Source organism: Drosophila gunungcola, assembly GCF_025200985.1.
Source record: "Drosophila gunungcola strain Sukarami chromosome 2L unlocalized genomic scaffold, Dgunungcola_SK_2 000007F, whole genome shotgun sequence".
NCBI lineage: Eukaryota > Metazoa > Arthropoda > Insecta > Diptera > Drosophilidae > Drosophila > Drosophila gunungcola.
Genome location: NW_026453162.1, coordinates 2,235,762 through 2,261,291, shown reverse-complemented (window position 1 = coordinate 2,261,291; position 25,530 = coordinate 2,235,762). Strand labels below are relative to the sequence as shown.

The 25,530-nt window shown below is 33.1% G+C and overlaps 1 long non-coding RNA gene across 1 annotated transcript; it reads right to left on the bottom strand.

Annotated features, from left to right (window-relative positions):
- Positions 1 to 220: 220 nt before the first annotated feature.
- On the bottom strand, positions 221 to 1,047 carry LOC128253219 (uncharacterized). Its single transcript, XR_008267401.1, has 4 exons — positions 949 to 1,047; positions 774 to 846; positions 469 to 577; positions 221 to 371 (listed from the first exon to the last, which is right to left on the bottom strand). It is a non-coding gene; the product is annotated as an uncharacterized LOC128253219 (long non-coding RNA).
- Between the last annotated feature and the right edge of the window lie 24,483 nt (positions 1,048 to 25,530).

The window sequence follows — 25,530 nt, the reverse complement described above, 5'->3', positions numbered from 1 at the left end:
CCTGGATAGCTTCCAAAGCAAGCATTGTGTAACACATCTACAGAATTAATATTGATTCCGTCCACAAGAACACATTTAGAATGATTCCAAAACATGCCTTTTAATAGTCTTACCCAAGAATGCAAATATTATCGTTCCCAAAAAAGCTATTGGGAACCGTTTCTTTTTTCAATTCCAATTTTTATTTATTTAATTTTTTTTTAATATAATCATGCTTTAAAACTTATTGTATTACTCCTGGCCGTTTTCGTCCTCTCTCATCTTTTTGGCCATACTTTTACCCTTATAAGTTTTATTTTTGGCCCTAGTGAAGGCCAGTCGAAGGTCTTTAAAATGGTCTGTGAAGCGGTAACCGTCTCTTCTTTGTGACTCTGAAAATATAATAATGAGAAAATACAATATAAAATATAATAATGAGGAAATATGTAATTTTATTAAAATACGATTGTAAGTTTGTAAAACACTTACCGAATAATGTTTCATTTAAATGAATGTAGGACGCAAAACCTTCCCTGTCCCTAGTACCGTCATAATTAAGCTCCATTATCAAACTTGGACTTAATATCCTACTGAAGATCTAGATTTTCCGAATTCAAAAATTTTTAAAAGTACATCTAGTAACATTATTATTATGGTACCATTCTAATAGTTTTTCAAGGAGATTCATAGGTATCATATGTGTTTATTTTGTAAAATATCTTTTTTCAATTAAATTATTAAATTTTTTAATTATGTAATGTCTAATTATTTAAATTTATGTTTATTTTTCTTACATTTTTGTTCACTTAATTTGTGTTCTTAGGTCCACCCTAAAAAACACTACTTGTATGTAGATGTAAGTCCAAACTAGGTAGAAGTAAAAGGAAGAGAGAAAAAAGAGAGCACACAAATTAACGAAACGAGTTCACAAAACAAAAAATTTAAATTTATGAAATATATATAAATTACCTTTTGTTTTGAAATAGTTTTTCTGGAATTAAACGAAAATAATATTTAAAACGCATTAATTAAATTAAAACTCAAGTCAAATAATTCTTTTTATTTGTGTGATTAACAGAAACACACAGTTTTAGGAACAATTTGTTTACATTTGTTTTGACCGTACACTGTTTTTAAGACTGTTAATAAGTGTTTATAAATTTAATATTTTTTTGGCACAGGTACACATCACTTATTGTTTTAATTAATCCATTGTTTGGTTCATGTTATTTTATTAACAGTATTGGAATTCCTATTTAGTTTGTTTATATCAACATATGTACTTACTTGAAAATTAAAACCGCAAAGAATATATTAAATTTTACAAATCACAGAGGCACCAGCTATTTCAAATGAAAATCAAAATGCAAGTGGCGAGAAATGCAAAAGAAACGAAAAAGACCGCGCGCATTCTTGCATTTTCCCTTTTTTTTGTCGTTTGCTTTTTAGAGTACCGTTTTGTTCGGTTACTCCTTGTGAATACAGTGGCGGAGGAAACTATAGCGCCGGCAATGTAAAATAATAATTTAAAACAAAATCACGCTTTGAAAAAAAATCATGTAATCGTGTATATATTATTACCTAAAATTAAAATATATAAAAAACTGATTCAAATTAATAATTTTCTAATAAAACAATAAACAAGACTTCTTTTTGCGTTCTTTCGTAAGCGGGGTTTTCGGTGAAAAACACGATCTCAAAAATATCGGACGATCGGCATTGTTCGGGTTTCAGTTTTTTTTTTACATTGCAAAAGAAGGCTTTTTTATGCATTGTAGTGGAAGGGACGATTTCACAAAAACTCTTTAGAATGCATTAAAAATGCTTCTTTTTAGCTTCTGACATTCTTTTTCGCTTGCAAAGCATGCATGAAAGAATCTTTTTTTATTGGAATGCGTTCTCTAACTTCCGACTGAGATTGAGTGAATTTACATAATTATTTCTTAAAATATTATCAGGCTATATCTTATACATATTATATTAATATATATTATTATTATTGTTATTGCAGTGTAAAAACATTATTTCGTTTACATTTTCTGTACTATTGGCTATTTTATATCGTTTTTCTGTTTTTAATAAATATCGTCATCGGAAAAGACCGAATAGACAACGTGTGTCAAAAAGCAGTCGGATCATTCGGCTATATTCGGCAAAGCAAAACCCGTTGTGTCCGTTCTACTCACTAAATTCTATTATATTCTATTCACAATATGAATGGAGCCATGCAGACCTCTAGTATGTAATCACGCTTAGCATTAAAGAATGGTTGAGATGGAAATCCATTTTTTTAACATTAACAGCTTGGTACAAATGCCAAACAAATGCATGGCATTAATTCAGAGCATAACGCTTTTAAAGAAGTTAAATCTGAAAAGAAAATGATCGCAATTAAAGTTCAGGTTATTGGAAATACTTCAAATTTGTTTATGGCGTTGTGAGGTGAAGTGAGGTAGTGAACTGTGTATGTCAAAGAGAAACTCAAGCGCAAATTATTTATATTAAAAATTTCACTTTTTCCGCACATAACTCATTATACACCAACCTTTGAAGGCGAGAAAGAGAGCGTCCAAAGCGTCAAAATATATAAAGCGAAATATGCAATTAAATTGATTATTTGTTAACAAGCGCGGTAAAACGAAATTTAATATCCCCATTCCATGCCACCCTGTTGCCAGACCGAAGAGACTCGAAAAGAATGCCAGTCGTCAGCGGTTCAATGTTACACCGAACATGCCCTCAGCCCTATTGCCACAAGCCATTCCCCTTTTTAAGCTTTATTGCATCGCAGCAAAAGATAAAGAAGTGGAGTCTACTTAAATTACAGAATTTTATTTAAATAGTGAAATCCATTTTTTATTGGGAATATCTATAATATACCAAGAATGATTGGACACCAGAGCCAGGTACTCTCTATTCAAAGCAATAAGCTTCCTCACTGAAATAATTATATGTGCATCACATATTAGCAAAACAAAAAAATTTAGATTTTTTTAAATATTTCTGAGTATGGAGGTTTGTTATAATAGTAATGTTAGATATAAAAAACTAAAATTAAAAAGAATCCATTTTGTTTAATGCTGAATAACGAAATTACAAATTATATGTGCATTTTTCAGTCTTCCCCTTTAAATCAGATCTGTATTTACTTAACTTAATGGGTACGTTGAATTTAATATTTAATCGTTTTTCCTTTATTTTTTAAACAACATTAAGGGGCTTTGGCATTGATATAATAATAGTTAAAACAGTTTTAGCCCACTTTTGCTGTGTAGCCAATTTGGGATGCCGCAATGTCTCAAACTGCCTTCCGTTTTTAAAAATCCACCAGACTCAACGCTGGCAGGAATTTTCCTGTCACTAAGGAAGTCGTTCGTGACCCGCGCCGTGCGGATTGAAGCGTTATTAAGTTGATAAGTCCAGATAAGTTCTGAGTCATTGGCATTCAATCACGTCGATATGACCATAACATCAAGGTAACACCTCCAAAACCTCGGTTGTAGCAGGACCGTCGTTTCTGGCGCAAGTCTCCCTAATATTTTTTAAAGCTATCAGGGCCGTCTAGTTCAAATTTTTTTCGTCACTAAAAATGAAATGCCTCCTTCAACCCAGAATTGGTGTCTTTGCATAATGTGCCGCTCCAATAGCCAATGGAAGTGAATTTAATGAATTTCTATTCATGAAGAATTTGGACAAGTCTATTCCTGGTAACTTCTAGTCCCAAAAAAATTCTTTATTTCACCGCGGCTCATGAAATGCTGCACTGTGGTGTCGAATATGCCTTCATACCTTTCCGTCCACTGCGTTGCGCTGTACCATATTCATTTTGCAATTCAATTTCTAAACCGACATAGTTTAATAGCAATATCTGCTATTTTGGGCCCGGTTTTAATCAATTCTAGTTTAATTCCCTGTTCCCGGGTGGACAAAATAGTTCCACGAGGTATTTTAGGCTAATAACTTAAATAAATGTATACAAATTAAAAAAAAAGTTGTTAATTGTTACTTTGAATAATTCTGCAAACAAATTTTCACTATAAATATTTACAACATATAAATATTTACAACTTAATAGCCTATGTACTAACACGTTTTTGATGTAACAGTACAACGGATTAATATTTCTTCATTTGAAATAAGGATTGAAAAAATATAATTTTATTGGAAGAAAGTAGTTTGGCTTAAAAAAGTCGACCAGACTGATGTCACTGATGGAATTATGATTAAAAATATGAAGAAAAAACTCGAGGAAATTGCGCCAAGTACGGTTGCAGTTACAAATCATAAAATATATGATTTGCCAACGCTACCTATATTATAGGTACCCAAATTCTTGGATTTCAAGGATTGGGACCTGTTTTATCAGTTATTTAATGAGCTGATTCATTTAAGAGAGGCCCTAATCCTTCCTTTTAATTTAATTACCTTAAGATCTCACAGAGAAGCTAGAAATGTGGTTTCTCACTTATTGCTGGGATCTGCGGAGAATTATGAGGCCGCTTGGGAACTTTTAACCAAGCGGTATGAAAATAAAAGAAACAATTATACCGATCAATTTCATCGCCTTCTTGGGCTTCAAGTTTTAGTTGTTGACTCAGTTTGGCAATTAAACATTTTTATTGACAAAATAAATGAGTCAATTCACATGAGCCATGTTAAAAAATAAAAAGAAATTCAAACGTTATCTGACGTCATTGAATTTTCGGAGCAAAGGTTATGATCGATTTAGTTTGCAATGTAAGAACATTGTATACTAACAATTGTCCCTTTTGCAAAGGCATCAGACACAACATATTCCGATGTCACAAAATTAAGGCTTTAAGCTCAATTGAAAGAATGGAAAAAGCTATGAGATCACAATTGTGTTTTAAACGCTTAAAACACTCTTGTCCAAAAAATGCAAGGTGATGATAAAAAAAAAAACATCAATGCATGCTTCACATAAATTATAACAAAATTACTTAAAAATAAGAAGTTAACACTTGCATGTCTTCGGAACAAGCGTTGCTTGCCACAGCTCGCGTTCAAATTAAATCCTCAAATAGAGGTTTTGAAACATTAAGAGCTTTAATTGACAATGGTTACCAAAGCACAATAACTTCGGAAAAATCTTCGCAGATTATAGGTTTACCGGAAATTCGATCTCAAACGGAGATCAGTGGATTCCACAGCAATGTGCTTATCAATAAAAAGTACAAATACCCATAAAGTTTCAATAAAAAGTAAAAATACCCATACAGTTTTAAAAATGGAAGCACCTGTACTTCCGAAAATAATGGGAAATCTTCCAGTCAACACCGTTAGTAATGACAATTCAAGGTGGAAGAACTATAATTTGGCTGACCCCGACATTAATAAGCCGACAGATTTATATGATCACATTCTGCAGAGTGGTCAAAACCCGATTTTGAATGGATTTTTTCGGGAGGTAAAATTGGAGCTAGATGATTATTTACCTGTAGACTTTGTGACAGTCGAATTTTAATTTTGGGTCAACAAGAACTTCTAAATCGTTGACTGAATACATACGGTGCAGTTGCATATTATGAAGAGAATAGCTTATATGACTATTATGACTATTGAAAACTGCGTTTTTGAAAATAACCCTCTGAGTTCTTCCATTCAATTAACTTGAAAACCAAGTTAAGAGATTATTCGAAAACCCGAGCTAATTTAAATAAAATAAGAGAATGGTTAAAAGAATCAAAAGCCTTACTAAAATCTGTATAAATAGCATAAGTCTCCATTTTTTTATTAAATCCTTCAACTATAATTGATGCCAATTGAAGAAGGTTAGTGGTAGTAGACCTTCGCTTAACAAGACCATGTTGATAAGGTAATATTAATGAGGAACAAAAATGTTGCAAATGAGAAGTTATAAAGCGCTTAAATGCTTTAGGTATTGCAGACGATTAAGAAATACCTTTAACATTTTGAGCATTTCACAAACTAAATGGGAATAGGTATCAGAGCAAAGCAGGGTCATTGTCAATTTCATTGTGGGATGGTATCGGTCCTCTGGGACAACTAGAGGGTAAATTCTAGATACAACGTTACTGGTAAAGCAAATTTGATGTAATGATAAATCTAAAAGTCCAGCATTGTCTAAGTCATGATCCAACAAAGGTGTGCAAACAAGTAAGTCAGTAGGAGATGACCACGATATTTTTGGGAGATTAAAATCTCTCTATATCAGAAAGTAGAGATAGAACAGATTTAATAGCAGGTCAATGATGTTCATAAATTAAAATTTCAGAGCCATGGGGGATATAAGATCAGGTTACAAAAATAGATAAAGTCCCCTACGAGAAACGCGATCAGTTCTATAAGTGTTATAAGCTATTTGGAAAAAGTTTGTAGGTGGAAATCCCCGGTTTCAGCCGTTTCTGTGAAGATTAAAATATGTTCATTAAAAGCAGTGGAGTCAGCGAACAGGCAACTTTTTATTAAGTTTCCTTACATTTTGATAGGCTTGAACACATGTATGTGTTCAGTTTTTTTTGAACAGACTCTAAAATCGGTGGCCGATTATTGTTTCTATGTCTTTTAAGAACAAATTTTTGTATTATAAGTTTTCATCAGGCCAAAAACTTTTATTATTTAGAACGTTAAAAGCTTCTGGGGGAACATATATTTTAAAAGAAGAAAACAAAAGTAAAACAAATTTAAATGGTTCAATTGTTGTTAGCGACTTTTACCGCTAACTGCCGAATCCCTGACTAAAACAGAACAGTATTTCGTTAGGAACTGATCTTTAATCGCGTCTTTAATACCCTTTTCCACTTATGTAGTACATAAGTTCCAGGGTTCTTATGTATAAACAATTCTAGGGGGTTATATGAGTACTTTAATTTGGGAGTATGTGTGTGTCATAGCGGGTAATAATTTTCAAGTGTCAATTGCTTGGGTTATCCCATCCTATTTATGTTGGAAAGGGAACATGTTCCCTAGATATCTGGCTCTCAGGCCAATGTGTTATCTGAAGTGGTGTTGCACCAACAGCCTTATTGTCCATATTCAGATGTGAGCATTCTGCGGGGGACTTTATTCCTTTACTTGTTCGGATTTAATGTGTTCATTGTTAGCCCGAATTCCAAATTAATATGTTTTTTGTCATTCTTACATGTACTCCTAACATAAGTCAAGTTTATAAGATTATTGTTATAATTATAATTATTAGAGCCAAATGCCCACTATCAGTAAGAATATTAATTCCTCTTAATTTAATATTTTCAATTTTTGTTCTTATATCATATGTATTATTTATAAGCCTTGATGCCTTTGGTTTTATTTTTTCTTTCTTATTATTAAATGCTACTGTAATTAGTGGTGCCACCGGTTCCTTAATCCTGTCTTCTGTGATTATTTGGTGCGCAGCTGTTAAAAGGTGTTGTCTATTGCTGGCTGAAGATTCGTTGCGCAGCCTCAGTACTGCTTGATTTTGCGTGTCATGGCTTTGATGGTTTCCTTATGTACCGGGTCGTTGAAAAATTAATGCAGCCAAGAATTTAAAGTAGTACGACTCTTCTGGAATTCACATATTGGGTTCAGACTTTGCTTAAGTTCCGATAACTCGCGGGAATTGTCTGTGGCGGATTTCCAGATCCAGTTTCCCCGGCAAAGAAAATGCTGATTACTTTAACGAATGCCTGCTTTCGTTAAAGTTGTATATTAACAAGTCAGCTAATAATTATATTTAGCCATAGCTTCCGAATGGTATTGGTATCATTCTGTATACTGCTGATGCTTCCTGATCGAACAAAGGTATTTCTCATCGTCTTCCAACGCATTGAACTGTTGTTGCAGATCTTATTGATTATCAAAGATGTTTTGTATATATGCTTCAATTAATTTTCTGTCTGTAGCATCCATGGTTCCAAATAATATATGGTGTATAGTTCCAACAAACTCAAAGGGTGCTCTTTTCTGCCTTTTTGTTTTAAATATCAACTCGTTATTTGCATTAAGTTGATTAGTTCTATTATTAAAACTGCATACCATTGTTTGACAAGCTCATTTAAAATTAAAGCCTTGCAATTAATTTTTAGCTCCCAGATATATTTATCTATCTGTCTTAACTCGGTATATATTATTATAATATATAAAAAAATTCCATTTCGACGCTACGTTGCCCATCAGTCAAAGATTTTCCAGGTATATCATCGTATTATTTTCCAATGGTTGCATATTTGTTATTCCGCTAGCTGAGTTTTCCAATGATTTTATCCTGGTAATAAGGGACCACATTAAAAGACAAACTATTTACCTTTTGATCTGTTTCTAGTGAACACAATTTTACAATTGGTCTCTTAATAACTCCACTTTGAGTTTTTACGGAAACGACTCTATCTTTTCCATCGGCTACAGGATTAGTTTCTACTAACCTTCCAAGCGGCCATTTAGTTGGACTTTTGTTTTCAGTTTTTATAAGAACCACATGCCCTTTTTCCAAATTAATTTGTTAACCTTCTGAAGCGTAACGAGATATTCGTCCTTCCATTTCTGCCAGAAATGGGTCTTCATTTTTGTTAACAGCTTCCATCTATCGAGAGGTGATACATATTTTTCCGTTGTATATTCTGGCATATCAAGTGTTCGTCTTCCAATTTGAAAAAGCGCTGGCGTGAAAATCTATTCAAGATTGTTTTCATCATCAATCGGATATAACGATCTAGATTTCAATAGGGCTTCAATTTCTGCTAATAATTTCTTCATTTCATTTCATTTCTTCGTAAGTAAGTGGGCTCTCTCCTATGACTCGTTTTAAATTATGTTTTACCGATTTCACTCCAGCTTCTCAAATTCCTCCAAAAAAGGACTTGCCGTGGGAACAAAATGCCATTGTATGCGTTCATCCGATAGGCTCGGACTGTTTCGTTTAATTGTTCTTTTCTTGATACGATTCTTTTTAGGGCTGCCATAAAAGCTTCAGTAGTAAGATCACTTCCAGCTTTTAAGTAAATGGCCATTGTGTTCATACATACAAAAACGGTTATGAATCCTTTGAACGATTTTTGTCCTCTTCCTTTAGACACTCTCATATTAATAGGTTCGGCGTAGTTGTGATGTAGTAATGTAGTAACTTTTTTTTTTTTTTGTGATGTAGTAACTTTTTGCTGTCGAAATCTGGTGCACCGTACACAATGATTCACGACGATTTTAACAGTATTTTTTAAACCCATTATCCAGAACTTTCTTCGGATCCGATTGCATCCATGCATCGTGCTTAAAAGCTTAGCCAGATAGTACAAAAGTCGGAACGAGCCGGATCGGACGACTATAGCATATATCTGCCATAAGAACAATCGGAAAAAAATTATAAGTTTGCTGTGTTTTAATTTTTTTTTTTTAGTTCTACGACATATAGTAATAGACGACTATAACATAAAGCTCCCGTGGGAACAATACCAATATTAATAAAAATTGTTTATTTTAATTATTAATAATTTGTCAGTTCAGAATTACGCTTTTAATTTTATTAAAATCGGAAAACGATATTGTACAGCTGTCATAGATAATATCGAATAATTGAGCTGCAAATCATCATAGCTTTAATGCTTGTAAATCTTATGATTCTAACTCTTACGACTGTGACGTTGTGCGAGCATTTACAAGTCGAACAAGAATAAAAATCAAAGGAAACCAAAAAACACATACATACATACACGAACTGAAGCAGCGTTACTTGCAGTAAATTTATATTTCAAAACTCTTTTGTTTCACTTAAGCACGTGTTACATAGTGTATTTAAACACTCGAAACAGTTTTTTTTGTTCAGAAATAAATTAATACAATCAAACTTGCTTAAATTAAATGAAAATTGTTATATAAAGTATTATTTCTACATGTATATAATAATAATTATATATTTAATTTTCATTTAATCATATATTATTTACTTACTGTGCAATTATCGCTCGGGCTCCAACAAATTAAATTCGACCAAAAGGTCGAACAATCGGTTATTTTCTGTGATGTCCAAGGTTCCACTTCTTTGCGCTCAATCAAAGGCAAAACTTTACCCCGCGCTGCGGGGGAAAATTTTAAAGGGAAACGACAAGACCCGAAGAATACTTCGGTAACTTTCGGAACAATTTGAGAGAGAACTTCTCTCCCCATTTTTATCTCTTTCAATTTTTTTAAGTTTCAGATTTCGGCTCTGCCGAATTTGTCTAATCATGTTGATACTATGCCGCGGAACAAGACGGCCATTACCACTGCAGCTCCAATTTCAGCGTTTACATTCCACCTTCAACTAATTCCGAAATTTCTAACTTAGGAACAATCATAAATCCCATAGGAACAATCATAAAATTAAATAAAAAAATTATAACTTTGCTGTTTTTTTATTTTTTTTTTAGTTCTTCGAGATATAGTAATGGTTAAATATTTCAGAATTACGTTTTAAATTTCATCAAAATCGGACGACTATAGCATATAGCTCCCATAGGAACAATCGGAAAAATAAATAAAAAAAATTATAACTTTGGTGTTTTTTAATTTTTTTTTTAGTTCTTCGAGATATAGTAATGGTTAAATATTTCAGAATTACTGTTTAAATTTCAACAAAATCGGACGACTATAGCATATAGCTCCCATAGGAACAATCGTATAGCTGCCATAGAAACTATCAAAATTAAGCTGCAAATCATAATAGCTTCAATGTTTTTAAACATACACGCAAAATTTTAACGTTTTAAAGAGTATTTAGTTTTTGAAATAGCTGCAAGGGTATATGAACTTCGGCTTGCCGAAGTTTGCTTCCTTTCTTGTTTTCTTTGATTTTAACCAGTTCCTGATTTATCGTAAAGATAGGGATGCTGAGAAAACGCACCATTCAAGAGGTAGAGGAGTTATTGTGGCAGTCCGACGCACTCTTCTTTCCGAAAATATTATTTTCTCAAATGAGGATTCATTGGTGGACCAGATTTCCGTTTCAGTTGTTGGGCCATATGTAAAAGTTATATACATGTTGCATCATACATATCACCTAACAGCGACTTCAGCCTCTATGAGGCCCATTTGGATAACATTTCATGAGTTCATCAAGGGCTACTGGATACCAATCGTATCTGCGTATTGGGTGACTTTAATCTAGGATTCTTGTTTTGGTGCAGGGTCCCCACTCTAATTTAATTCCCAGCAACGTTCACTACCACCAGTGCTGCCAGATTTTGAGAGATAAAATAAGCTAGATTGAAGAAAAAAATAAGCTAGAATGAGCTAAAAATTAAAAAAAAATTAAGCTAAAAATAAGCTAACCATGGAAAACATTAAAATAGTTGATTTTTTACTTTTATTGATATTATATTTATATAGCTATTAGAGCAAAGAAATAAATAAACTGTTTGACACACAGTTGGGATAAATGGTCAATAGGTGCTATGGCCGAGTGTTCAGCAATGTATAAACAAAGTGCAACCTCCTGCTCCTCTGTTTTTGTGGGCTGTCTACCAAAATGTATTGTATGATTTTGTGCCACGCTTGCAATGCACGCAATATGTTTCTTAGCTTGAGCACGCTGCCGTATCTTAAATAACTTGGCCCCAATCGATACCTTACAAAAGCAGCAGTACGCTTTTGTGGAGTCGGTTGGCACTTTGCGTAGCCACTGCTTAAATTCTTCAAAATTTAACCACGAATCGCGGAAATTTTGCTTGTAAGTCACTTTCGGCATGTTTTTTAAACTACGCAACAACAAACGAAAAACAAACATGTGCAAAATTTCAGTGTGACCGAAACTTCCTAACGATTATTATTAAAATACCAACAAAAAATATGACTTTTGTCCAAATTATCGATAAAAATTACCAAAAATTATAATACAATCGAAAAACAAAAAATTTTTTGTTATAAATTTTTTTAAGCCGAAATTAGCTAAATGAAATTTGAAATAAGCCAGATTTTAAGCTATATGCATTTCAAGTATTTTTCAAGCTATTTCATTTTAAAATATGCTAAATCTAGCTTGAAATAAGCTAAAATGGCAACAATGCTTACCACATGAGATCCTATTGATGACTTGTTCTGTTTGGGCTAAACCCAGATAAACACAATCTTTAACAGTTAAAATAGATTTTTAGATCTAGTTTTTGTGAATTCAGAAATTAATTATTCTAATAAGCCTATGCGGATGTCCTATTTCGAAGTGCGATGTTCATCATATGCCATTGCTTTTAAATTTACAATTTTATACTTTTGAGCGTGAATTACCTTAAGTTCATTTTATACATTTAATGAAAATAAATGGAATTGTCCTCTGAAGGTACGGAGTCCTTATAGGCTGTCATGGTACACAAGTGGTCTAAAGAAATATAAAAACCTTCGTAATAAGTTTTACAAGCGATATCAGGCAACTCGTAACTCTCTTGACTGGGAACGAGTCAATATTTAAATAAATTTCTGTACAACCAGTACATTATCAATGTTGAGAATGGTCTTAAACAAAATCTTAAAACTTTCTGGAGGTTTGTTAATTCAAAAAAAAATTTGGAAAGAAGCCACGGTTACACCAATTAATAAATCGGGTAGTAAATGCCTTATCATTAACTATCGACCCATTGCCAAATTAAGTAACATATCTAAACTTTTTGAACGGATTATCATCTTTCCTTCTTGTGAAGCCCTACATTTCCCCCAATCAGCATGGGTTCATGTCCAGGTCTACTACCTAAAATTTAGCTGTTTTTAGTAATTATTGTCTCGGTGATTTTCAACGTCAGTGTCAGGTAGATGGTATCTACTTGGATTTTGCAAAAGCATTTGATAAAGATTGCCTTAAAGCACTTTTCGCCAATAGGGATTTCATCCCTCGTTGCTAAAATTGATTATATCATGTTTGGATTGGAGGACCTATCGGGTCAACATTATGGTAATCTTTCTTGCCCATTTGTTGCAATTGTCTTATTTTTATAATTTTTATACCCTTGCAGAGGGTATTATAATTTCAGTCAGAAGTTTGCAACGTAGTGAAGGAGACATCTCCGACACTATAAAGTATATATATTCTTGATCAGCATCATTAGGCGAGTCGATCTAGCCATGTCCGTCTGTCCGTCCGTCTGTCCGTCCGTTTCTACGCAAACTAGTCTCTCAGTTTTAAAGCTATCTGCATAAGACTTTCCCAAAAGATGTCTTTCTATTGCAGGTAGTATATAAGTCGGAACGAGCCGGATCGGACGACTTAGCATATAGCTCCCATAGGAACAATCGAAAAAAAAAAATAAAAAAAGATTATAACTTTGCTATTTTTTAATTTTTTTTTTATTTCTTCGACATATAGTAATGGTTAAATATTTCAGAATTTTAAAATTTTAAATTTCATCAAAATCGGACGACTATAACATATAGCTCCCATAGGAATAATCGGAAAAAAAAAACAAATAAAATTATAACTTTGCTGTTTTTTAATTTTTCTATTAGTTCTTGGACATATAGTAATGGTTAAATATTTCAGAATTACGGTTTAAATTTCATCAAAATCGGACGACTGTAGCTTAAAGCTCCCATAGGAACAATAAAAATATTAAAAACAATTTTTTTTTAAATTTAACTTATTAATTTTGTAATCTTTTTTACAAATTCTTTATGATTAATTAATAATTTGACAGTTCAGAATTACGCTTTTAATGTTATTAAAATCGGAAAACGATATCATATAGCTGCCATAGGAACTATCAAATAAGTTTCATATAGCTTCAATGTAAACATACACGCAAGTCAATCATAATTTTAATGTTTGTTTCTTGTTTTTAATTTATTTTAATATATTTTTTTGTTTATTATATTTATGTCGAAGAACTAAAAAAAAAAAAATTAAAAAACAGCAAAGTTATAATTTTTTTCATGTATTTTTCCGGTTGTTCCTATGGGAGCTATATGCTATAGTCTTCCGATTTAGATGAAAATTAACCCGTAATTCTGAAATACTTAACCACTACTATATGTCGAAGAACAAAAAAAACTAAAAAACAGTAACATTATAATTTTTTCCTTTATTTTTCCGATTGTTTCTATGGGAGCTATATGCTATAGTTGTCCGATCCGGCACGTTCCGACTTATTTACTACCTGCAATAGAAAGAAAACTTTTGGGAAAGTTTCATGCAGATAGCTTTAAAACTGAGAGACTAGTTTGCGTAGAAACGGACGGACAGACGGACGGACAGACGAACAGACGGACATGGCTAGATCGACTCTTCTTGTAATGCTGATCAAGAATATATACTTAATAGGGTCGGAGATGTCTCCTTCACTGCGTTGCAAACTACTGACTGAAATTATAATACCCTCTGCAAGGGTATAAAAAGATTCTTTCATGCATGCTTTGCAAGCTAAGAAGAATGTAAGAAGCTATAAAGAAGCATTGTTTATGCTTTGTGAAATCTACTACTCTTCTACTATAATGCATAAAAAAGCCTTCTTTTGCAATGAAAACAAAAAGCTAAAACCCGAACGCTGCCGATCGTCCGATATTTTTGAGATCGTGTTTTTCAACGATAACCTCGCTTACTAAAGAACGCAAACAGAAGTCTTGTTTTGGAATGAACAAAAATTTGGAAACCAATTTATTATACTTTTCTTAATGAACAACAGCGGCGTAAATATGTTCACTTATTATCTTCAAAAAAATTTAACTGAACGTTCGGTTATGTTGGTGGTAACTGACTAGTTAAAATTTTCCTAAAATTAATTCTGTAAAAAATATAAGTATTTAATTTTCTTAATAATAATAATAATAATAATAATAATATTTAATATATTTTATATATTTTATATTATATTAGAAAATGATTAATTTGAAGAAGTTTTTTAAATATTTTAATTTTAGGTAATAATATATACACGAATACAAAGCGCGCGGACTTCTTCGTTTCTTTTGCATTTCTCGCCGCTTGCGTTTTGATTTTCTTGGAGACAATCTTGAGTGCTGTGTTTCAAATAAAATTTAAAATCGCTGCAGTTAAAATTTTCAACAAACTAAAAAAAAAAGGAGTAAAATAACATGAATCAAACACTGGATTAATAAAAACAATATGTGATGTGTTCCTGTTCCCAAAAATTATTCAATTTAAAAACACTTATTAACAATATTATATACAGTGTACGGTCCTAACAAATACTAACAATGTGAACGAAAAAAACATGAACAAAAATTGGACTAATTTAAAAACATGTAAATTCTACCTGTGCCAAAACAATATTCTATTTATAAACACTTATTAACAGTCTTAAAACAGTTTACGGTCAAAACAAATATAAACAAATTGTTCCTAAAACCGTGTGTGGCTGTTAATCAAAAAAATAAAGAGAATAATTTTTTTTGAGCGTACACTCCAATAAGGTTTGAGTTTTATTTTATAATAAATACATATCCATAAATTGTGTTGATTTTATTAATATTATATTCGTTTAATTCCAGAAAAACTATTTTAAAACAGAAGGTAATTAATATATATTTCATAAATTTGAATTTTGTGTTTTGTGAACTCGTTTCGTTTAGTTGTGTGCTCTCTTTTTTCTTTCTTTCTTTTACGCCTACCTAGGGAGGACTTACATCTACATACTAGTGGTGTTTTATTAAGAGAACAAAAATTTAAGAAAAATAATAATAATATAAAAATAAAATATTAATTTAATTAAAAAAATATATTTTACAATATAAACAAAACTAATATAATTTAAAATGAGGGTAATGTCGCGGTCAAATATTCTCCGTTTAACCGAAAATCAAAATGAAAAGCTTCTGCAATTGGCTGCTGGAGCTCTTACTTTTGATACAGAAAATAATTCTGGAAATGAATGCTCAAATTTATGTGAACCCGAATCGGATAAAAGTGCAACAAACTATTATTTGAATATGATACCTATGACCCGGATCTTAATTATGCATTTGTTGTTTGCGAAAATAAACCGTATCTCCGTGAAAAAGTATTAGATTGGTACCATAATAATAATGTCACTAGAGATCAACTTGATGCTGTTTTACAAATTTTGAATTCGCAAAATCAACTTAAATTTACCTAGAGCGGATGTCCGTACTACTCTGACATTGGCATTAAAAATTTTTTGAATTTATAAAAAATAAGCTCGTAGATAATTCCGAAATAGTTTCAGATGTCAACGTTGACGGACCAGCGCTTTTTAAAAGTTCAAATACCAGTTTGTGCCCAATTTTAGGATACTTTCAAAATATTCCCAGCAGCGATGTGTTTTTGATTGGCTCTTATGTTGGTAGTCGAAAGCCAGCTAATGTAGACGAATATATGAGCGGTTTTGTATCTGAGCTGGTAAAACTTGCTGATTGTCCTTTTAAAATTGGTGTCGTATTAAAACTAAGGTCTTTTATCTGTGATGCCCCCGCAAGATCGTTTATGTGTGGGAAACCAGGTACCAACTCATTTATTGGCTGCATGAAAGGCAATCAAGTTGGAAAACGTATTAGCCATGTAACTGTTTATAGTAAAGTTCCAGGTCTTCCTATTAGCAATGATCATTTTCGAAACAGATCTTTTCCTTCACACCACTTGCCATTATACTAAAATAAATCACTTTTAATCGAACAAATTCCATTTGATATAATTACTGCTTTTGCTCTCGACCCTAAGCATTTGATTGACTTAGGTGTCGCTAGAAAAATAATTAATTTAATTGTTGACAAAAAAACTATTAATTTCAAAATTAAAAAAGAAGATTCATAAAAAATTTCTCAATTACTAACAAATTTAAAATTTTTTTGTAAGAAAGTCCAGACCTCTAGCACGTTGGAAAGCGGTTGATCACAGACAATTTATTTATATTACCAAATTACCATTACACCTTCAGACTAGTAGTGAATTAATTACTTAATCCGAAATTTTACAAATACGTCGGTGAATGTTTGGTTATTTGAATTGCGCGCTCAACTCTAGGGGCGAAGAAGCTGGTGTGAAGTTACACAGCACTATGAGAAGGGGACGATGTCGTCAGCGTGGTAAAGGAGACATCCTTTTGAAGTTGCTTAACACTAAAAGAGTGGGACGACAATATAAGCATTGTTGCCATTTTAGCTTATTTCAAGCTAGATTTAGCATATTTTAAAATGAAATAGCTTGAAAAATACTTGAAATGCATATAGCTTAAAATCTGGCTTATTTCAAATTTCATTTAGCTAATTTCGGCTTAAAAAAATTTATAACAAAAAATTTTTTGTTTTTCGATTGTATTATAATTTTTGGTAATTTTTATCGATAATTTGGACAAAAGTCATATTTTTTGTTGGTATTTTAATAATAATCGTTAGGAAGTTTCGGTCACACTGAAATTTTGCACATGTTTGTTTTTCGTTTGTTGTTGCGTAGTTTAAGAAACATGCCGAAAGTGACTTACAAGCAAAATTTTCGCGATTCGTGGTTAAATTTTGAAGAATTTAAGCAGTGGCTACGCAAAGTGCCAACCGACTCCACAAAAGCGTACTGCTGCTTTTGTAAGGTATCGATTGGGGCCAAGTTATTTAAGATACGGCAGCGTGCTCAAGCTAAGAAACATATTGCGTGCATTGCAAGCGTGGCACAAAATCATACAATACATTTTGGTAGACAGCCCACAAAAACAGAGGAGCAGGAGGTTGCACTTTGTTTATACATTGCTGAACACTCGGCCATAGCACCTATTGACCATTTATCCCAACTGTGTGTCAAACAGTTTATTTATTTCTTTGCTCTAATAGCTATATAAATATAATATCAATAAAAGTAAAAAATCAACTATTTTAATGTTTTCCATGGTTAGCTTATTTTTAGCTTAATTTTTTTTAATTTTTAGCTCATGCTAGCTTATTTTTTTCTTCAATCTAGCTTATTTTATCTCTCAAAATTTGGCAGCACTGAATATAAGTTGTCGTCAGTGTGGTTCAGCGTCTGGTAGAAAAAAAGAGACCGTACGTTCGGTGGTGAAATAGTCAGTCGCACGTGGCGCAGTTGAGTTTTCAAGTTAGTTGATACAACGCGCACTGGGACTCGCTCCACTCGTTTGGCTTATAAGAATGGATGAGAACGATGTTCCCTCAACTCCACCGTCGGGCGACAACCGAGACTCGTCTTCGATATCAGAAGTGGGATATAGCCCTCGGCCTAAAATTATTCAGGAGCAGTTTAGTGTTTTGTTAGAACAGAAAACCAAAACTTTCTAGAACTTGCAAAAGCGTTGCAGTCTTCATCAGGCGAGCCCTTGCGCAGTGCTAAAATAGTGTTGCCGAAGTTTAACTAGGACATAGCTGGATCAGATGCTATGCAATGGTGCAACCATTGCAAGGCAGCGCACTAATTTTGGCATTAACGAAGTCATTGGAAGGAAGTGCGTCAAAGTGCATTTCGCAAGTCTATTACCCTGGCATCACTTGGAAGCCATTTAGGCAATTACTTGAGCTACGGTTCGACAATTCAGAGAGACCAGCTGCGACTATCTTTGAGTATAGAACCACATATCAAATGCCTTGTTGCGCCACCTAGCGGGCGGTATCGGCTGTTAATGGCAACCTTATGCGTGAGAGATTAATCGTCAATAGCTAGGACTGCATTAGCGTTAACGTTTTTAGAGATAACCCAGCTCTAATCCCGGTTGTAACGCATCTTGTAATATCCGCCCTCGCAAACCTCATGATTTCTTGTTAATCTGAGTCTCGGCATGAGCGGTTGTATAGCTGGCATAAGTACAGCGGTTATACACCTGAAAGTTAAGAGGTTGTGGCCGATCAAGACTTTCGCAGCTCACCACTGCACAAATTAGTGCGCGGCATAAGGAGTTATAGTAGCCGAGAGATAATTCTTGGCCAGATTCTGGCCAAAACGGTTAATTACCACACCCCCACGGGTAAGTAATAACCTATAACCGGTGCAAGTGAATATGCCCTCATTCAGGCGTTTTATTTGTCATAGGGGACGGCATTCTTACATGCCCTTTCGTCACCAAGTACCTCCGCCGCGGAGCCAGAAGCGGCGATCATATCATCAGTCATTTCTGCCCCAAAAAGGCAGTTCAGTTCGTCAACGTCTTCGTCTAAGCCCCGGTGCAGCGACGAGAAGGAAACCCCATCAGGAAGTCAACATAACCAGCGCCATCGGCATGCCGCAAGATAGTTTACAGTACATTTTTTTTTGGTATCATACGTATTTCGAATTAATTAAAAAGCATAAATATAATATGGATTATAAATGCGTCTGCGCTCTGCTAATCAACAGATATGGCCTACAGCAAATAAATCCCAGTATTTCCCATAGTGAAGTGTCTAAAACTAAGTCAGAATAGTGCCCAAAAGTAAACGCAAAGCAAATACATAAAAGTAAACGAGAATACATATAAAAAGTAAACGCAAACCTAAATGTAAACACAAAAGTAAAAGCAAACCCAGATGTTTATGCAAATAAAATGAAGTAAATTTGAAATCGCCAAATAAAAAAACAAAAAACCTAGTAAAAATGAAAATCGTATAAGTTAAGGCTAAGTTCTACTTATTAAAATCAATAAAAATATAAATAAGTTGAAATGTTAAAATGTTAAAAGAAATCTGAATATAAAAAGAGTTGTACATAAGGAGAGAACAATAAGTTCGAAAGCTTTTATCGTTAGTTATCAATAGAGCTAAAATATGCTAGTATAGGCAAAGAGCAGGGACATGTATAATTCAAAAGATGTGTATGTAAATTTCGGTCACGTTTTTGGCTTGCATGCGTTTACATGCGAAATTGTTTTACGCAATTAATTTATCGAGTGTAAATTTATCGCCACAAAAAAAGCTTTGAAATAGAAAAGTAACTAAATACTAAATGACATGTCCGAACGCTAACGATAGTATTTCTTATAAAATAAACAAGAGGAAACATTGAAGCAAAAGAGAAAATTTGTAATTATCAATTTAAATATATTTTTTTTAGCCCTTTGTTATGTATTGATTTATTTATGTATTTCCAAGTACTTATTTCACGGTCGCCAAGTAGGGATTAATTATTGTAATTCCGTTTAATTAAAGAAAAAAAAACACTTTTAAGTTTAATTAATTTCGGTTTTTATTTTGCTGGAGCGGCTGTAGTTTCCGCTTCCAGCTCTCATATAATGAAGTTATTTTCCAATTTAATTATGGATTTTATAAAATTTAAGAAATGATATTATCTAAAAATTTTTTTTTTTCTTTTATGTTTTTTATACCTTTGCAGAGGGTATTATAATTTCAGTCAGAAGTTTGCCACGCAGTGAAGGAGACATTTCCGACCCTATAAAGTAAATATATTCTTGATCAGTATTACTAGGAGAGTCGATCTAGCCATGTCCGTCTGTCTGTCCGTCCCTTTCTACGCAACTTAGTCTCTCAGTTTTAAACTATCTGCATGAAACTTTCTCAAAAGTTGTATTTCTATTGCAGGTGTATATAAGTCGGAACGTGCCGGATCGGACAACTATAGCATATAGCTCCCATAGAAACAATCGAAAAAATAATAAAGGAAAAAATTTATAACTTTGCTGTTTTCTATTTTTTTTTTAGTACTTCGACATATAGTAATGATTAAATATTTCAGAATTACGGGTTAAATTTCATCAAAATCGGACGACTATATCATAGCTCCCATAGAAACAATATTATATAAAAACATTTAGTTTAAAAATGAAACTTTTCTATTTTGTAATTTTTTTTTTAATTCTTTTAGACTTTGTAATACTGTGATAGATTAGAATAACGTTTTTAATTTTATCAAAATCGGAAAACGATATTATATGGCTGCCATAGGAATTATCGATTAATTAAGCTTCAAATCATCATAGCTGCAAAGTTTTTAAACATATACGCAAGTAAATCATAATTTTAATGTTTTCAATAATATTTAGTTTTTGCAATAGCTGCAAGGGTATATGAACTTCCGCTTGCCGAAGTTTGCTTCCTTTCTTGTTTTTTGTTTGTTATTTTAATAATTTTTATTTTTTTTTTTACTTACACGTATTATATTTATAAAACAACTAAATTGATTATGAAATAAAAATTTTTAATCTATGTTTATGAACTATTGGCTCCTTATTCCTTCCATTTGATTCCTTAGCATAGTCTTCACATTATAAATGGGTTTTATGTTATCTATACTATTAAAATGTTTAGGCAAATTTGAAACTTACTCATATGGACAATAGTCATGTGCCATAAAGGGGGTTGTATTAAAACTATATACGAAGTATTACAGCCACACATCCCATTCTGTTTTGTCAACTGAGATGTATGATTTGATAAACTCATTAAATGTTATGTGGCTTCGCTCCACAGTTCCCACAGTCTGGTGGTGATGTGCAGTTGAAGTTATGATTTTTAATATTTCGATTTTTACATTGATCTTCAATAACTGAATATTTATCCCATATACATAGTGTCTCTGGACCTTGTCCAAGGTTTTTGTAATGCCTGTATGACCTCCTTGTATTGGATCATCATGGAATGTAGACAATATAGCTTCTTTATCATATCTTTATTATTGAGTAGTGTGCTCTTGTTGCTTTCACCTTTTGTAAAACATCTTGATGGGTACGCAACTGGAAGCTTTTTGTTTTGTGTTAGGAGTGCTCCACAAGCATATTTGCTAGCATCTGTAATTATGCAAAACTCTTTGCAAAATTAATGCTTATTTAAGATGCTCGAAGGCGGTTTGGCATTCAGATCTTTGGCATTTACATATTTCTTACACAATCTTTTTATGTGACGGGAATATTCAGCAAAATTTTTTATAAACCGTCTGTAATAATTGCAAAATACAATGAATCTTTTAGCGCTGTATGCATCATGTGGGACTGTATAATTTTGAATGACGTCGTATTTTTTGTCATCAGGCAAGATTCCTTTATCAGTGCACTTATGTCCTGGAAAAGCGACTTCGTGCATAAAAAAAATACATTTTTCAGGATGTAACTATAGGTTGTGTTGCCTACATTTCTCGAAAACATCAGTTAAATTCTTGAGCATATGTTTTTCGGAACAACCAATGACTATTAAATCATCCATATAAAGAAATGCTTGCGAAGGTTCCAATCCATAGAAAGCTATAGTCATTATTCTCTTAAACTAATTTGGCGCTACTTTTAAACCGAATGGTAATCGCGTGAAGCGATATGAACCATTGTTTGTTGAAAAGGATGTTAAATCAAGTGAACTGTTTTCGAGTTTAATTTGGTGAAAACCGGACATTAAGTCAAGGCATGAGAAATATTTTGCTCTACCTAGTTGATCTAAAATATCATCAATTTTAAGGAGTGGAAATTTATCAGACAAGAGTTATTTATTTATCTAACGATAGTCAATTACTAATCGCCATTTTTTCTTTTCCGAATTTAGAATTGACTTTTTGGGTACTAATAGAAGAGGGCTTATATAAGGTGATACAGTTCCACTAATTTGTCATTAATGAGTTTTTGAACTTGTTTTTGAACCTCGTCTTGTTGACTATGAGGATTTCTAAATTTTTTATGTATACGGGTTCATTATCATTCAATCTCAGTTTTTGTTTATAAAAATGATTGGTAGTGATCGATTCGGTTTCTAGTCCGAATACATCGCTATACTGGGTGCATAATTTTGTTAGTTGTTTATTGAATTGTGGCGGGAAGTTTTTTGAAAGCTGAGTTAATACAATCTTTTCTCGGTTTTTGAAATCTCTTCGTACTACATCGTAGTTTGAAAGTGGTTCTTGTTAAATATTGTTAGTGTAAACTACCTGATCCGTATTTGTTGTGTTTAATAGTCTTATGTATGCATTTTGGACTGTTGCTTTGGTATTTGCAATATAATGCTGGATTTCTTGATTCGGAATTAAAAAACTGCCTTCTTCTGAATTTATTTCCATTTTTCGGACGACTTGGGATCTTGCAGGCAGAATAAGGGAGTTGTCGCCAGAACTGAATGTTGAAACATAAATCGAATATTTGAGGTTATTTGGTCTAAATTTAAGCCAGTCTTCAGACGGCTTGAAGTCTAGTTGACAGTTGTATCTTTTAATAAAATCGATTCCTAGTATTCCATCACAAGGAATAGCGAATTGTAAATTTACGATATGGAATTTGTGTGGGATTATATATTTAGAAGTTTGTATTTCAATGAGAGTTAAGCCTTTTGATTTGATAACTTCCTGACTTATTCCCTGTATGTTTATTATATCATTATTTTGAATGTGTTGAAAAATATCGGAATTTTCCTTCAATATGGATATTTCCGCACCTATATCTACTAGAATTCTAATTCTAATCTAATTTTTGTCCTGTTGCTACGTTTATGAAAGTGACGAATGAGATCTGACTGAGATTAATGGTGTAAAGATGTTTAGGAGTTTCTCGAAATGGTTTGGACTACCCCAACGTTGTTGTTATGATTATTGTTGTTTCCCCCGCGGTTGTTTCCACCGCGGTTGTTTCCACCTCTGTAGTTGTTTCTATATATAGCCGTTGTTTTGGGTATAGCCGTTGTTTTGGTAATATCCGTTGTTTTGGTAATATCCGTTGTTGTGATAGTTACCTCTATTGTTACCCCTACCGCGATAATTGTTTCTTAAGTTATTGCCGAGATAGTTGTTTCCTCTTTGGGTGTACAATATTGAATTAGCATTGTCCGTCATTTCAATACTGCATTGTATGTACTTGGTGACTGCTTCGTTCATAGTTGCAAAACTGCCTGCTTCCAATATTGTTCTAAGGCGGCCATGCTCACAATTTTTAACCATTGCGGTGATGGCTTCCTTTGTGCTGAATTTGTCAGCGTGTTCGGCCGATAGGACTTCATCAATGTACGAAGCTTTCGTAAATTGTCTATTTCTGTTATTAATTTTTCTGCTGTTTTGCCTTTCTGGCTTGTTTTTGCCATTTTGGCTTTAAATACCCTTGCAGAGGGTATTATAATTTCAGTCAGAAGTTTGCAACGCAGTGAAGGAGACATCTCCGACCCTATAAAGTATATATATTCTTGATCAGCATCACTAGGAGAGTCGATCTAGCCATGTCCGTCGGTCCGTCCGTCTGTCAGTCTGTCCGTCTGTCCGCCCGTTTCTACGCAACCTAGTCTCTCAGTTTTAAAGCTATCTGCATGAAACTTTTCCAAAAGTTGTCTTTCTATTGCAGGTAGTATATAAGACGGAACGAGCCGGATTGGACAACTATATCATATAGCTCCCATAGGAACAATCGGAAAAAAAAAGTACTAAAAATTAGAACTTTGCTGTTTTATAATTTTTTTTTAGTTCTTCGACATTTGTAATGATAAAATATTTCAGAATTAATATGAGAAATAACTATGGCTAATACTCTATTCTCAAAATTTGGTTCCTTATCGATAGTATTTAGTTTTTAATTATTTTTATTTCATTTTCAATAATAATAATTCAAAATAAGGTGATTTTTTTTGATAACATTTAGTTCTTTCTTAAAAATGTCACAGTCAAAATATACATATTTGTATATAATTTGTATTTTTTTTTTTAACATATTTTTATAATTTATATCTTATCCAGATCGTTAGCCCGGCTTCTGTTTACAGCCTATTTTGATATGCACTTGTTGTGGTACATATAGGCTTTATACAAAATGAATCCACTCATAATGAAAACAATTATTGATAGGATTGTTAAATCGGTATCGATATTTTTTGATTCAATTTTATTGATTACATTAGCGGTTGGGTGTTTTTTCAGAATTGTGTATATAAGGGTTTACGTTTAGTGTGTAGTTCATTTGCTTTTTAATTTGCCATTTATATTGGCTCATAAGGTAAGAGATTGCAGAATTTTATGGAATTGGGAAATAGAATTCATAAATAAGAAAAAGAAATTTTACATAGTAACCTGCCTAGTTTTTGCATGGTTTTCAGGCCACACGCTAATTGGGCTCGCTCAATTTTTACAATAACTTTTATATACTATAAAAAAAAATATGCATCGCAGTGCAATATAAAAAAATTGTGCAACGCAGTGCACGGTGAAAAAAAAAATTCGTTCTAGGAATCGCTGTCGGTTCACTTTTCCTTGGTCATACTTGGGTGGTAAGACGTTGCCGGTGCTGGCTGCACAGGCTGGACTTCCACGATGGGGCACCGGTGCTGGCTGCACAGGTGTACTCGCAATGAGGCGAGTACAGTGGTCCCTCGCAGTCGTTTAGGCACTTCTTCTTTAGTGTTGGGATCTGCAGTTTCTGTGGCAGAGGTAATTTTTCTTGAATTTTAAATAGGCTTTGGATTGCAGGGTAGGTGGATGTGTGGGTGGTTGTGGTTTGACTTTTTCTTTCGATTATTAGAGTTTTATATGCTCAACTACGGCGTGTATTTTTACCGAGTTGTTCCAGTTAATTTTACTTCCGCTGTTTAGTAGCTTCAGTAATTCAGCCTGCATTTAGCACACACCACACTCTACTCACTGCGGTTGTTGTTTTTTTTTTTCATCGGTCCTCAGTCCTCCGTTGATTTTCACTTTAATTATTGCGGTGTGCCTCGGTCCTCCGTTGTCATCTTCGCATCGCTGTCACGGTTTTTGTTTTTCCATGTAGTAATTTCACGGTCGCCATGTAG